General features: G+C 39.8%; 1 pseudogene; it reads right to left on the bottom strand.

Annotated features, from left to right (window-relative positions):
* Positions 1-606: 606 nt before the first annotated feature.
* On the bottom strand, positions 607-1057 carry LOC130519908 (immunoglobulin heavy variable 3-48-like; annotated as a pseudogene).
* Positions 1058-15922: the final 14865 nt, after the last annotated feature.

Raw genomic sequence — 15922 nt, 5'->3', positions numbered from 1 at the left:
AACACAGGATATGTATAGGATGGACCTGGACAGAAGTAAAAACTGAATGTTTGCATTCATTATTTCAAGTCCAAACTGCTACAGTTGGTGAGTGTTCAGGTACCTTGGAGACCGGAGGCGGTGCTACTGCAACTTATGTCCCAAGCAACTGATGATTGGGTTTAATTCACCACTACATAGATTCTGGGCTGCATCTTCTGGTCTCTGTGTCACTTTTTTGGCATGAACACACAGACAGGTACTTTCTGAGCAAAAGATCTAATTTTGTTAAAAGTTCAAAAACTCCTGTCAACATGAGTCAAAAATGAATACATTTTCTTTTCATGATAGTTTCTCATACTTAAATTAAGATGACATTAAGGGAAAATTGCAAATAATTCATGTTGGCACCATTTTTTATGATATCTATTGTTCAAAATAATCATTAAATCATTTGTTTTTTAAGATAATTAAAAGTAAAAAAAGTAAAAAGGTAATTTAACAAATTAGGCAGAAAATGACAGATCAGAGTGTTCAGTCTCCAGTTCTGAACTTCACAGCAGCGAATATGAGAGTGTGTGTGTTTTTGTACAGCTGCTGAACTGACTTCAGTCACTGTGACTCTCGAGCACAATAATAAACAGCAGAATCTTCAGTCTTCAGGCTGTTCATCTGCAGATTCAGCTGTGCTCGTTGTTGTCTCTGGAGATGAGAAACCGGCCTTTGACTGACTCAGAGTAGTACTTGTCGCTGCCACTGGGGCTGCTGATACGACTGATCCACTCCAGTCCTTTTCCAGGAGCCTGTCTGACCCAGACCATGTTGTAGCTGCTGAATGTGAATCCAGAGGCTGAACAGGTCAGTGTGTGAGATTCTCCAGGTCTTTTAACCACTCGTTCAGACTGGGTCAGAGTCTGAGCATCAACACCTGTTTGGAAGATGAAACATCAAGTTAATCAGCTGATGACAAAAAGTCAGTCAACAATCAGGATGAGTGAAGATCTTCACCTGCCCAGCAGATAGTTAGAAGCAGCAGTCCTGTCCTACAGCCCATCATGTTCAACTGTGTGTCCCCTCTTCTCTGTCCTCCTCTCTGCTCTCACATAAGTAGACGTGGAACACATGTGAGTTTTGCATCGACTCCTCCTCAGTAAAGAACTGGATTTGATTGTGATGCCTCCTCCTCTTTGGATGATGTGCGTTTATAATCTGAGACTTTAAATTTCATCCAACTAATAGTGCACCAGTGGTCCCAGTACTGAGCTCTGAGGTACCCCACATTTCACACCAACCAGTTCCAATCAAGCTTCAAATGAAAACTGTTGGAGAGAAAGCCCCTTAGAACATGCCCAGGGAAAACCCTCAATTTATTGTTTTTAAAACGTATTCCAGATTCCATGCAGTCACTGACATATGAGTATATTCTGCATAAAACCTTTCTTCAAATACTTAATTTACATCATGAAATAAAGATACACTTTTTTCCATGAGTCATTACTCCATCATGAATGTTCAAGTGAGAATATAAAACACTGATCTAAGTTTAGAAATCATGTACGTGTCTGTGCACTTTTAGTTTATACATGTTAAAATAAGCAATAGAGATCATCAAAGAAATAACTGAGAAACAAATGTATTATTGCTGCTGTGTCCTTATGGAACTATTTCACATTCACTTACAATTTAATGAGGAGATTAAAAAGTTATGATGCTACAGAAGCAGTCATCATTAATAATATAAATTGGTCATTTAATGAGTGCAAATTACATCCAAAAATGTTTTTTATCCCTTTACAATTTTTTTCTTTAAAAAAAAATTGTGCAAAACCTCTATAGACTTTATATCACATTTAAATTCTTATGTTCTCAAAGTACTGATCTAAAGCATTTGTCCTCAACACTTCTGACTGAACCTCAACATGTCTGGGTGATAAATCATTCCTGGTGTGACAGCGCCCCCTCTGGTGATGTTGTATTGATGCTCTGAGGGGTTTTTGTTCAGCTCCACTGATGGTTTGTGTCATTGTGACTCTCTGGCACAGTAATACACAGCAGTGTCTTCAGGCTGCACATTCACTCCATTTAGAGTCACTGTGTTGCTGGAAGAGTATAAACTGATGCTGAACTTGTTCTTCAGAGAAGCTTTGAAAAGTGGGTCATATCTAATACGATGTCCCCCAATCCACTCCAGTCCTTTCCCTGCAGGCTGTCTGATCCAGTGTGTGTGATGGCTGCTAACAGAATAGGAGACCTGACAGGTGATGGTCAGACGCTGACCTGGCTGCACAGTCACAGAGGCTGGCTGTGTCAACTGTTCACTGTTCACACCTGTGAAACAACAAAGAAAATGCTGATTATTAAATCACACTCAAACAGATCAACTGCTGACTTTGACAAATCCACAGAGAGATACTCACATCCAGCTGCCAACAGCAGCAGCAGAGCTGCAGAGAACATGGTTAATGTTGAAAGTCAGGTGCAGAGAACTCCACTGATAGTCTGATGTGATGGGTTTATAGTTGAGGAACAAAGAAGAACTCTGAATTTGCATAGAATCAAACATGTGAAGCATCACTGTTGATCTCACTGGAGCCAATAGAAGAGTGGAAACCTACAGTCAAATCATGTTTTACATATAAAGGTCTGCTGTTAGTTCCCCTATTGTAACCTTTTAAAATATTCATGAAATTCCTGTTTAAGGTTTTGTGGAAATTTACTATGAAATCTACTGTGAAACTTACTGTGTAGCACAAGTTTATCATGCAACTTTGAATCGCTAGAACTGACTTATACATAAACTGAAGAATGTGCGTACGTGCAGGCATTTAATCACACTTCTTGGTGCCACTTTGTGACTGGCTCATGAGGTACCGGAACTTACATAGAACATAATCATTTAAGGTAATAAGATGGCGTCGTCAGTTAATCATATGACCATTTGAACACTGTTGCTAACTTTTCTGCTGAATATAAACCAACACGCAAAAAGGTCCAGCACTTTTTTTTATCTGTTGGCAGACGGAGAATGTTTCTCTCGTATTGTGAAAAGGCCCACAAATGTGTCTGATAAGCTTTTTACTGAAGATCACGGATTCTGTGGTCGTTTCACGGTCCGAACCTACGAAGCAGATTTGCAACAGTTTGTTCCTGTTAAAGGGGAGGTTTTCCTGCCACTGTTGCTTGTTAGGGTCAGGCCCTGGGATTCTGTAAAGTGCCTCAGCCTTAACCAGCCAACAGTGAAGGCCATGTGTGTGTATTCATAATGTTTAAGCTATTATTCCTCATATATTCGTCCCAAATAGTCAACGTCAATGAGTGTAACTCTGATCCATTCAAGCATGTACTGGTGTATTGTGTTGTATTGTATTGTGTTATTTTTGGCTAAAAATACTAAATGAATTATGTGAATTTATAGGATTTATTAAAAATAAAAAGGTAATATAATAATATGGATTTAAAACGCCTAAAATAATACAATAGTCAGTATTCACTTCTGCTCTTCACAGCAGTAAATATAAGAAGTGTGTGTTTTTGTACAGCTGCTGAACTGACTTCAGTCACTGTGACCATCGAGCACAATAATAAACAGCAGAATCTTCAGTCTTCAGGCTGTTCATCTGCAGATTCAGCTGTGCTCTGTTGTTGTCTCTGGAGATGAGAAACCGGCCTTTGACTGACTCAGAGTAGTATGTGCTGCTGCCATCAGTGAAAATAAGACTGATCCACTCCAGTCCTTTTCCAGGAGCCTGTCTGACCCAGACCATCCCATAGCTGCTGAATGTGAATCCAGAGACTGAACAGGTCAGTGTGTGAGATTCTCCAGGTCTTTTAACCACTGGTTCAGACTGGGTCAGAGTCTGAGCATCAACACCTGTTTAGAAGATGAAACATCATGTTAATCAGCTGATGACAAAAAGTCTGTCAACAATCAGGATGAGTGAAGATCTTCACCTGCCCAGCAGATAGTTAGAAGCAGCAGTCCTGTCCTACAGTCCATCATGTTCAACTGTGTGTCCCCTCTTCTCTGTCCTCTTCTCTGCTCTCACATAAGTAGACGTGGAACACATCTGAGTTTTGCATCGACTCCTCCTCAGTAAACAACTGGATTTGATTGTGATGCCTCCTCCTCTTTGGATGATGTGAGCCAATGATCAATACCACTTTTAATCTTGTCCAATTAATGATGTACCAGTGGTCCTAGTAATGATTTGTGAGGTACCCCACACTTCACACTCTGCAGTTCTCATCCAGCTGCAAATTAATTTTACTATACAAAAACAATGTCTGAAGGGAACTGTTAAAATCATTATAATGAAGTCATATCTTATTTGCTTTACATTGTTATATTCTTTATTCTTGTTATATTGCATCTCATCACATTATGCTTTTATTACTTGTTAATGCTTAATGTTCGTAATGCTTAATGTGTGAGCTCGCGCACCTGTTCAAGAACAACAAGATACAGCCGCTTTAAGGAGTATCAGGATGCAGCATTGATTGGAGTTGTTTTACTATGTATGGGCCCTGCTATTGTTGTGTTTCCCCTCCCTTTAGGCACAATTGAATTCTGTGTAACTAGGGACCTCCTAATCCTAATAAAAGAAGGGTGGCGAGGTGCGCCTCAGGACGTGTTGGAGATCTGTAACTGAGCACATCTCTCCGTCCTCCTTGCAAGTAAAATTCAAAACTTTTGTCTTTGCCTTTATTTGTTTCTCTCATGTTTTAGTTCATCTGAACCTAACAGAAGAATAATGAGATTGGGGATTTTCAGTGAATTCGTCATATCAGACAGTCACTCATATTTAAGTGTTTTCTTTAGAACAAAACAAACTGTGTCTTCAAATATTTAAACATTATCAAAAAATAAAAAATATAATTTTGTCCAAGAGTCATCAGTTGATCCCGAATGTTTGAGTAACCGTATTAAACACTGATCTTTGTTTAGAAAATCGTCTACTCTGTATGTGCTTTTATTTTGATGAATGTTGAAATTAACTGTTGAGATCATTGAAATTACAGAAAAACAAATATTTTGTTGCTGCATTATCCTTATGAAACAATTTTAAATACATGTAAAACTTTAATTGTTGCACAATGAGAAGTTTAGAATTCTATAAAAGCAGTCATCATATACAGTATATTTTAGGTCAATGGTCTTTATAATTTTGTCCAAAAGCAATCCAAAAATGTTTTCTTATTTTGTATTTCTTTTTTATTACCACTATCCCTTAAACATGTCCTACAGTTTTTATATCAAATTTAAATTCTGAGGTAAAAGTCTTTTTCTCCAGCATTGTTCCTCAAAATTGTTGTCATGATTCATTCCTGGTGTGACAGCGACCCCCACCTCCCCCCCCCCACCTGGTGTTGATGTGTTGATGCTCTGAGGATTTATTTGTTCAGCTCCACTGATGCTTTGTGTTATTGTCTCTCTGGCACAGTGATACACAGCAGTGTCTTCAGGCTGCACATTCACTCCATTTAGAGTCACTGTTAATATGGATGGAATGTTGTTGTTTTTTTAAGTGATGATCTTGACTCAAAAACAGGAAATGAAACACCACATTAACTGACATTTGAGTTTGTGTGTTCTGCTCTCACCTTTTGGTCTTAAAGGACAAATATCCTGTGGGGTTTCGAAAAAAAATATCTCTGCTCTCTTCAACCAGTGTTTTTGGCACATTAATCCATAGCTGAGTCCTCCCGATTTAGACTGGACAGTCTCAGATTAACCATAATGTTGATGTTGTCTTTAGTGATTTCTATACATCCTTTCACACTGCCAGCATAGATGTCTGTGTAGATTCTCAATCATCCAAGTCATAGTTATCCAAGGTAGTTTTCTTTGTCAACTGGACTGTATTTCTTCTCTTTGATGACATTTCACCTTCTATCCAGAAAGCTTCTTCAGTTCTGAACCCGCTGGGGACAGAGCTTGAAAATATAGCCCCTTTGGACCATTAGCGTGCTAATGATCTGGGTAGTCACCTGGGGAGTCATTGGCAGGGTCGTTGGTAGGGTTGTTCACCTAGTTTCGGTTGAGGTGTCTCCCCTTTGTCTGCTGGCTCACTTGGTGGTGAGCCACCAGGTCTCCTGGAATGGTGTGAATGTTTGGGTTGTTGTTGGAAGGAGTGGAGGACTACATTGTATGTGGGTGATAGGAAGTGCCTCAGCCCACCACTTCTGTTTAAGGATGTTTTTTTTTTACATGGATAGCTTCCTTGACACCCCTCTCAAACCAGCGGTCTTCTCTGGCCAGTATCCTTACTTGGCTGTCCTCAAAGGAGTGCCCACTCTCCTTTAGATGTAAGTGGACTGCCGAGTCCTGACCCGAAGAGGTGGCACGTCTGTGTTGTGTCATTCTTCTGTGAAGAGGTTGTTTGGTTTCCCCAATGTACAGTTCCTTGCATTCCTCCTGGCACTGTACAGCATAAACTACATGACATTGTTTATGTCTTGGTGTCTTGTCCTTTGGGTGTACCAGTCTCTGTCTGAGAGTGTTGCTGGGTTTAAACTGAACCGGTATGTCATGTTTCTGAGGGATCCTCCTAAACATCTCAGAGACCCGGGACAGATTGGGGATCAAAACGATGTGGCGTTTGTTTCTCTCCTCCTCTTCTTTGCCGGAGTCTCGTTTTTTTGAGGTCTTGGTGAAGGCCCAGTCTGGGTAACCACATGTTTTGAGAGTTGTCTTAATGTGGTCCTGTTCCTTCTTCCTGCCTTGGGATGTGGTGGGTATTTCTTTGGCCTGGTTATGGAAGGTTTTGATCACTCCCAACCTGTGCTCCTGTGGGTGGTGAGAGTCAAACTGGAGGTACTGGTCTGTAGAATTGGAAGGAATGGGCTCCATACTCTGACATGAACCACCTGTAAAGAGGAAATGACAGTTAGAAGAAAGTTGGTGGTCTGGGAGAGTCACTGTCTCTCAGCAGTGTCAAACAGCAGCAGAACTCACAGGACAGAGAGTGAGTGAGCAGCATCAGCAGAGAGATTGTGTTCAACATACTGATGCTGGAGATGTGACCTGTCATGGAGCAGAGAGAGAACAAGAGCAGTCAGCAGGATAGATGTCCACCACACACTGAAGATTTGCATCAGGGTATCAGGAGGACAGGCTCAAACAGTCTCAAACAGGCTCCAACAAACCATCCAACAGTTAGTACTCCTCTAATGACTGTTTGACCCAAAGACAAACACTTTAACATATACATTTGAAGTTATTAATTGATTTGATGTTGATGTTTCCCAGCACCTCCACCGAGTCCAGGGGACATCCCAGGACAGAGCTGGCCCTTCTTACCAGTCTGTCCATCCTCTTCCTGTCCCTGTCCGTGATGCTACTGGACCAGCAGACAACCCCGTAGAAGATGGCTGATCCCACCACAGAATCATAGAAAGTCCTTAGGAGTGGTCCCTGCACACCAAAAGACCTCAGCCTCCTGAGCAGGAACAGTCTGCTATTGCCCTTCTTGACAAGGGCGTCTGTGTTGTGTGTCCAGTCCAGGTTATTGTTTAAACAAGAATATTTACTGGTTTATTTATTCATTCGTTGTCCAACAAAACTGAAAAGATGAGATCATCCCATTTTCTTAAGAAATGTAAATGTCACTTCTCAATCTACAATTTTGTTGTGAGCAGTACTTTTGCATAACTGCTCCAGGCTTCTGTCAAACATTCTTGGTGTGCTCCAAGAACACAAAAGTTTGTGCAGACCTCCCTCTCTGTTATATTTGTTGCAAGGCTCAGAAAAATCTAAATTCAGAAGATGTTTATGAGGTGTTGAAATCAATCTTGGAACGATGGCGATCTTGTTTTGATGCTCTGAGGGTGTGATCAGCTCCACTATAAGCATTCAGTTATTTTTTTTAACAAATTTGTGATGTTATTTTCTCATTTGTTTGAAAATGAAATAATTATATTTTGGAAAAAGAATAAATAAAGACATGATCAGACCAGCAGATATGAGAAGTGTGTGTTTTTGTACAGCTGCTGAACTGACTTCAGTCACTGTGACCGTCGAGCACAATAATAAACAGCAGAATCTTCAGTCTTCAGGCTGTTCATCTGCAGATACAGCTGTGCTCTGTTGTCGTCTCTGGAGATGATAAACCGGCCTTTGACTGACTCAGAGTAGTACTTAGGGCTGCTACTGGTGCCGATATAAGCGATCCACTCCAGTCCTTTTCCAGGAGCCTGTCTGACCCAGGCCATCGCATAGCTGCTGAATGTGAATCCAGAGGCTGAACAGGTCAGTGTGTGAGATTCTCCAGGTCTTTTAACCACTGGTTCAGACTGGGTCAGAGTCTGAGCATCAACACCTGTTTAGAAGATGAAACATCAAGTTAATCAGATGATGACTAAAATCATGGTCTGTCAACAATCAGAATAAGTGAAGATCTTCACCTGCCCAGCAGATAGTTAGAAGCAGCAGTCCTGTCCTACAGTCCATCATGTTCAACTGTGTGTCCCCTCTTCTCTGTCCTCCTCTCTGCTCTCACATAAGTAGACGTGGAACACATCTGAGTTTTGCATCGACTCCTCCTCAGTAAACAACTGGATTTGATTGTGATGCCTCCTCCTCTTTGGATGATGTGAGCCTATGATCTCAGACTTTTTAAAACCTTTAAATTAATGGTTCGTTAGTGGCCCAAGGACTAAGGACTAAGTGGTGCTTGTTATCAGTCCTATTCCAGCTGCTAATTCTGTTTTTTTTGTTGTTTTTTTTAATGCAGAAAGGCCTTTAGAACATCTCGAGGGAGAACTCTGAGATGTGGGAATTTAAACGGATTCCAGATTTCAGTCACTGACATTGAAGTATTTTCAGGCACGTAAAACAACTCTTTCTTCAATATTTAATCATTATTATTAAACAAGGACAGAATTTTGTCCATAAGTCTTCATTTGATCATGAATGTTTGGGTAACAATATTAAACACTGATATATGTTTAAAATTGTGACCTAGTGTGTGTTCTTTAAATTTTGGATGTATGTTGAGATTAACTGTTGTGATCATTGATGAAATTACTGAGTAATACATTTATTGTTGCTGCTCTGTCCTTGTGAAACTACTTCTCATATCCATGATTTTTTCTTGCAGAATATTGAGGCTAAAATGTTTAGGATTCTGTAAAAGCAGTTTTGAATATATTAAGTAATTTTAATGAATGTATCCGTATCAAAACTCTTCTATATTTTAATAGTTTCTTTTAAATTGTTCTGTTCTAAAAGTATTGATCTAAAGCAACTTTCCTCAACATTTCAAAGTCAACCATGTTGAGGTGATTAATCATTCCTGGTGTGACAGCGCCCCCTCTGGTGATGATGTGTTGATGCTCCGAGGGGTTTTTGTTCATCTCCACTGATGCTTTGTGTTATTGTGTATCTGGCACAGTAATACACAGCAGTGTCTTCAGGCTGCACATTCACTCCATTTAGAGTCACTGTGTTGCTGGAAGAGTCCGAACTGATGCTGAACTTGTTCTTCAGGGAAGCTTTATAATATGGGGTGGATACAGCCCAACTTCCAATCCACTCCAGTCCTTTCCCTGCAGGCTGTCTGATCCAGTTTGTAGCATAGCTGCTAACAGAATAGGAGACCTGACAGGTGATGGTCAGACGCTGACCTGGCTGCACAGTCACAGAGGCTGGCTGTGTCAACTGTTCACACTTCACACCTGTGGATGAAGAGCAGAAGATTGAATCAGTGGACTGTTCTGACCACAAAACACCAAACAGAAATCAGCTCAGGGTAGCAACAATGTTATGTTGTTTTATTTAACACTAAGTAGAAATATACAGGTAAATCTTTCATTCTTATTGTAAATAATTACTTGGGATTTGGATATGAATCACTGAGATTAAGAGTAATCAACTAAATGTTTGATAGAATTTTTTTTTTTCGTAAAAAAAATCATATCAATTCTTCTTTACCAATAGGTATAGAAATTAGGTCAATTTAAACTGAAAAAAATGCCGAGTGGTGAAGGTGAGTAGTTGGAAAATAGAAATGATAAACGTTAGTGTTAAAAATTGATTCTATGAGTGAATATTCCGTACATCAGATATATCAGATACTGACAATGTGTCATTGCACATTCATAGTACCTTCAGTCAATTCACCTCTGAATAAATGTTTTTATCATATTCAATCTAATTAATTGAACATCTGATGTCACTTGTTCCTATCTTTTTACAGTAAAATGGGATATTTTATCACAGACCATGAAAAAATGAGAATGAGACATCCTAGGACAAACACCTGAGGGCCCCCTAAAGTAATAAGTGAGAAGGAAGAAAAAAAATCCAAAAGGCTGTTTTGAAATCTGCTGAACTGCATCGGTGATTCCAGGGAAATGGAAACAGTATTGGAGTCACCACAGTCCATTTTTAAATCCTTTGGGTAGAGAAGATAGATTACCTGAGGTTAATTGTTTGTGAAAAAATATTGGACCATTGCACGTAAAAACAGTTGTAGAGAGTGATGGTGGATTAATGAGAAATAATAAATGTTCTGTTGATGATGGTTTATGCTAATTAAATGAAGATGATTTTCAGGGAAAATGACAAAATATTCATGTAGGCACTTTGCATTTTTTCGGTCAAAAGCAGTTGTAAAATAATTAAAAAAAACATTTTAAAGTGAGGTCATTAACAATTTAAAAGGCATTTATAATCAAATAAAGACAGTGTTCACTGTTCCCTTCTGCTCTCCACAGCAGTAAATATGAGTAGTGTGTGTTTTTGTACAGCTGCTGAACTGACTTCAGTCACTGTGACCATCGAGCACAATAATAAACAGCAGAATCTTCAGTCTTCAGGCTGTTCATCTGCAGATTCAGCTGTGCTCTGTTGTTGTCTCTGGAGATGATAAACCGGCCTTTGACTGACTCAGAGTAGTACTGGCTGCTGCCATCATAGTAAATAAGACTGATCCACTCCAGTCCTTTTCCAGGAGCCTGTCTGACCCAGGCCATGTAGTAGCTGCTGAATGTGAATCCAGAGGCTGAACAGGTCAGTGTGTGAGATTCTCCAGGTCTTTTAACCACTGGTTCAGACTGGGTCAGAGTCTGAGCATCAACACCTGTTTAGAAGATGAAACATCAAGTTAATCAGATGATGACTAAAATCATGGTCTGTCAACAATCAGAATAAGTGAAGATCTTCACCTGCCCAGCAGATAGTTAGAAGCAGCAGTCCTGTCCTACAGTCCATCATGTTCAACTGTGTGTCCCCTCTTCTCTGTCCTCTCTCTGCTCTCACATAAGTAGACGTGGAACACATCTGAGTTTTGCATCAACTCCTCCTCAGTAAACAACTGGATTTGATTGTGATGCCTCCTCCTCTTTGGAGGATGTGTATTCATGTCGTCATTTCGTCCCACTGATGGTCCAGTAATCAGTGGTCTGAGGTTTTTTTCAGAGTAAATGTGTCCTGACAGTTGCTCTAAAAACAGTTAGAGTAAATATTAAACTTGCTCAGTCTTTACAACCAAAAATCTCCACAAGCGTGTTGCAAGCCGACGACTCCTAAGTCATGACTCCACATATTTTGACGTGGAACAGAATTTAGGAAATCAAGACGCGAGCTGACTGAAGAAGGAAGTAGGTGTGAAGAGAAACAAGCATGTTGATGCTGCCTCCAGGGTTCTCTCCACAGTCTTTTATCTTATTTTTAAAAAGGCTCTCAAGACCACCATCCCTGGCTCTTATTGTATGTACTCTTCCAAGTTGTGTGTGTGTGTGTTTGCTGGTTGTTGGCATGTTTCTTCTTGTCATTCTTCATTTTTCACTTGTGATCACATGATATTTCTGACTTGCAGGACAAGAATCTGTATGTATGGTTTGCTACGTTGAGGTTATCGGAGCACACTTAAAACATGAACAAAACAGTAAAAAGGAGATATTTCACATTTATGCAAAATTCTCTTGTAAAATAAAGAGATTGTTGTTGGGTCACTGACAAGCAGAAATTAATTGAAATGCAAAATTCAGACACAGGAGAAAGGAACAGATTCTTTCACAACTTTATTGAGCACAGGAGGCTGAACAAAAGAGTAGCTGACTCCAGAATCCAAAGAGGATCTCTTGTTTGACGTAGGACAAGTCTGGTAGGATGCTGAGCAGGGACGGGTGATGCCAGCACAGCTGCGGACAGGTGAAAGAGAGCACAGGTGAGGAAAAGACCACAAAGAATTTTCGGGCTAGTGAGTGCTAAGCAGATACCACTGGAGTTTTCTAACAAACTAGCGCCGAGCACAAGGACGGACCGGCCTTTAACTAGCAGCTGACGAGACGATGAGCCACAGCTGCGCCAATATAGTGGCAGAAAAAGGCCCCATCACCACTCTACTCAGCAGGGAGGAAAAGCAGACACACAGGGGACATGGGAAAGACAAAACCAAGGACAATTATGGGTTTAGAATGTTATTAATGGAGCATTCTCCAAGAGTCAAGGAGATTAACATTTGAGTCATTGAATTGATTTATACTTTAGGTCACACCATTGATCGTTCTATATGTTATATAGAGGTCACTCAAAAATATATTTCTTAATTTTAACTGAGTTCATCTTTGTAAGAAAAAAATCCCTAAAAAGTTCTCCATAGTTTAATGTTTTACTTGGAGTCTTCTCATGAAAAATGAAATGTTGGAAATATTTGAAAAAAAGATTGTAATTCAGTTTTTGAGAAGGAGCCACGTTTGTTGTCTGTGGAGGTTTTTGCACAGCTGTTCCTCTCTCTGGAGTCACTGTGGTTGTCGAGCGCAGAAGAAAACAGCAGAATCCTCTGCTGTCAGGCTGCTGATCTGCAGGTACTGAGTGCTGCTGGACACGTCTTCAGTCATCACGTAACCACTTTCGAAAGAGCTTCCATAGCTAGCAGAGTTTGAACCTGTGTTCATCAACCCGATCCACTCCAGAGCTTTCCCTGGTCTCTGTCGTATCCAGTGGATATAGTAGCTGGTCATGCGAAACCCTGAAATGGTGCAGGACATCTTCACTGTCTCTCCAGGTCTTTTTACTTCAGGCTGAGACTGATCCAGTCTTTCACTCCAAACACCTGAAAGACAATAGAAATACACCCAACAACCAGGTCAAGCCCATTCTGGACCTGTCCACAGAAGAAGTAACAGCAGCCCTGATGTTCTCACCATGAACAGTGACAATGATCAGTAAACCTCTGATCACTGTGTTCTCCATTATGTGCTGACACTGCAGTTCTGTGCTCTGATCTGAGCAGAACTGTGTAAAACTGCTCCAGGCTCCTGTCACAAGTTCCTGCTGTTTTTATAGGACAGGGGAGTTTGCATAGACGTCCCTCTCTGGGACATTTTCATAAACACCCCAAGACAATCTGAAGAGAGACACTCAGAATCAGTCATCATGAAATGTATCCATGGTGATCCATTATATGTTTAATGAACTTGAGCCTGTATAATTTGTGTCACATGACTGTATTGATCACATTAGACTGAGTAGAAATGTAGACTTTTAAACATGTCTGCAGGGAGCGTTCTTTATTCTAGAATTGTTTGTTTCACTTGTTTGTTTCATCAATTCATCATTTCTTTATGCTCTAAAATGTTTTCTGTTTGTTTTCATGGTTTATAGATGTTTGTGCACCTCATCTGTGTCTGCAGCCTCCTCATTCTCTGCTGTCATAGAGTTACTAAAGTATGTTTGTGTCATTAAAACTTGTTCAAGGCATCATTTTGGTTAATGCCAGTGAGTCTGGAAGCTGGATGAGATCAAGTCAGTCAAAACGTGCTGAAACACAAATCAGCATTATCTCCATCATTCTTCAGTGTTGAGAGTCCTCATTTCTTTCTCTCTCTCCATCTGACTCTCTTGCTCACACACACACACACACAAACACGCACACACACACACATGCACAATCCTTTCCCTATCTTTGTTTGTATTTAGAGACATAATTTATTTCAAAGCTTCCTACCCAACCATAACTATACGAACTCATCCTGAGCAAATGGGCCCAACTTCACAAACAGGTCCTCCCATTGTCAGTAGATTGAGGATTGTGTTATTCAATATGTATTAAATAGCAGTGATGTGCGGTGAGGTTCATGGCTGGTGAGGCACTGACTCCTCAAGAGTCAGATTTACGATGGTAAGAACTGAAAAAAGCATCTTATTTCACCATTTTTCCAACAGCATACAACAACTGATAATGCGTCATATCCCATCAGCATTCCTGTTTCAATTACACTCACAATCCAACACAAACATATACACAGGAACATATTTGTCCTATAAAGAACTTTCTTTTATAGCTATGGATAGAGCACCCATCTTGCGTTTTAAGAAATTCATATATTCTGTGAACAAATTAAAGTGCAGAGATGTGTGCAGCAGCAGAAATTTAATTTTGACCAACAGTAAAAATTTCTGTTATTTTTCAAAAAACTTTAAATTCTGTCTTCAATAAATTTTAATAAAGTTTGCCTATTAAAATGATCACAAAAAAAAAATAATTCTTTAAGGACAGGATTGCCTCTGTTGAAGCAGCGCTGCAGCGAGAAAGCACCTGCCAGCTTGCGTCCGCCCCTTGAGTTGAGGCAGAGTACTGCACGCCTCACCTGCTGACTTTTCTCTGCACTCTGCTGTGCGATCAGCAGGAATATTTCTCTCACACATGCATGTAAAGTTCATATTAGCGATATGCTGAGGAACAAAAACTGGCACACGTCATGCAACCCAGTTTGTAGTGGATCATGCAGTCAGACGTGAGGCACAATTCACCTCTGTCTCACCCGGGGTTTCTGCCCTGGATTTGATCGGTAAAACTCAAATTCGGCACTTTTAACTCAAGAAAATGGACACAATGTGTAGTCATACTCTAAATTAATTTTTAACACATGTCATTGGAAAATATTAATATTTATTTATGTACACTTTCTTTTTTCTTTTTTTGGTCAGGGAGGCACTGTCCACATGTTTCTTGTTATCCAGGCTGTCTCTTCTCCACGTTCTCTGCCGGTTTGATGTGAAATCTTTGGTCATCCGTTCAACTCAGTTTTCATTCCCGCAGTCATAGTTTCAGATGTCATTTCTTTGCTCATCAGCGCTGTCTCTCTGCCTGCAGACCTGCCAACACCATCTGCTCCTGCTCGTCTCTCAGCCTAAATCCTGACTCACTGTGCTTCTTTTCCTGTTGGATATTTTCACTCTGGTCCCGTTCAGTCAGATCCTGTAATTGTTTTCCAACAAATTCCATAAAAGAACACAACTAAATCCAGATAAATTTTTGGTTCAATCTATTCCTCCGAATTTATTTAATGTTGCAAATAAGGTTGTGAAATCAGTTGAATTTTTGCAGGAGTGTGGTGATTAATAAAGTTGTCATTGTACCATTTTTTATTATAGTTTGTTCGGAAATAAGATAGAGTTCAGGTTAATTGTTTCGGTCAAAGATTGGACCATTGCAGGTTAAAAATAACTTACAGAAAAATGCTGGATCAACAAGAATTTATCAGCTGTTGTTGAAGTGAACTATTCCATAAGAATAATTGATGTTAAATGAAGGTAGTGGGAAGAGTTCATCTAAAATATGCAGATACTCCAAAAAACCTCGAGGTGAATCAGTCAAAACTATGCTTAATTTACCATCAATACAATGTAATTGAGCTACCAGAATATTATATTATTTGAGGGGGAAATGTGATGTATTTGTTACTGATGGGTTTAATAAATGCATAAACATACACATAGTTTGTAAATTATTAAAAAGTAAGGAGGTAAATTAAAAATATAAAAGCAGAAATTATTAAAATAAAAACAGTATTCAGTGTGCAGTTCTGCACTTCATAGCAGTAAATACGAGAAGTGTGTTTTTGTACAGCTGCTGAACTGACTTCAGTCACTGTGACCATCGAGCACAATAATAAACAGCAGAATCTTCAGTCTTCAGGTGTTCATCTGCAGATT

The sequence above is a fragment of the Takifugu flavidus genome, unplaced genomic scaffold (assembly GCF_003711565.1).
Source record: "Takifugu flavidus isolate HTHZ2018 unplaced genomic scaffold, ASM371156v2 ctg244, whole genome shotgun sequence".
Classification (NCBI taxonomy): domain Eukaryota; kingdom Metazoa; phylum Chordata; class Actinopteri; order Tetraodontiformes; family Tetraodontidae; genus Takifugu; species Takifugu flavidus.
This window is presented reverse-complemented; position numbering and strand designations above follow the sequence as displayed.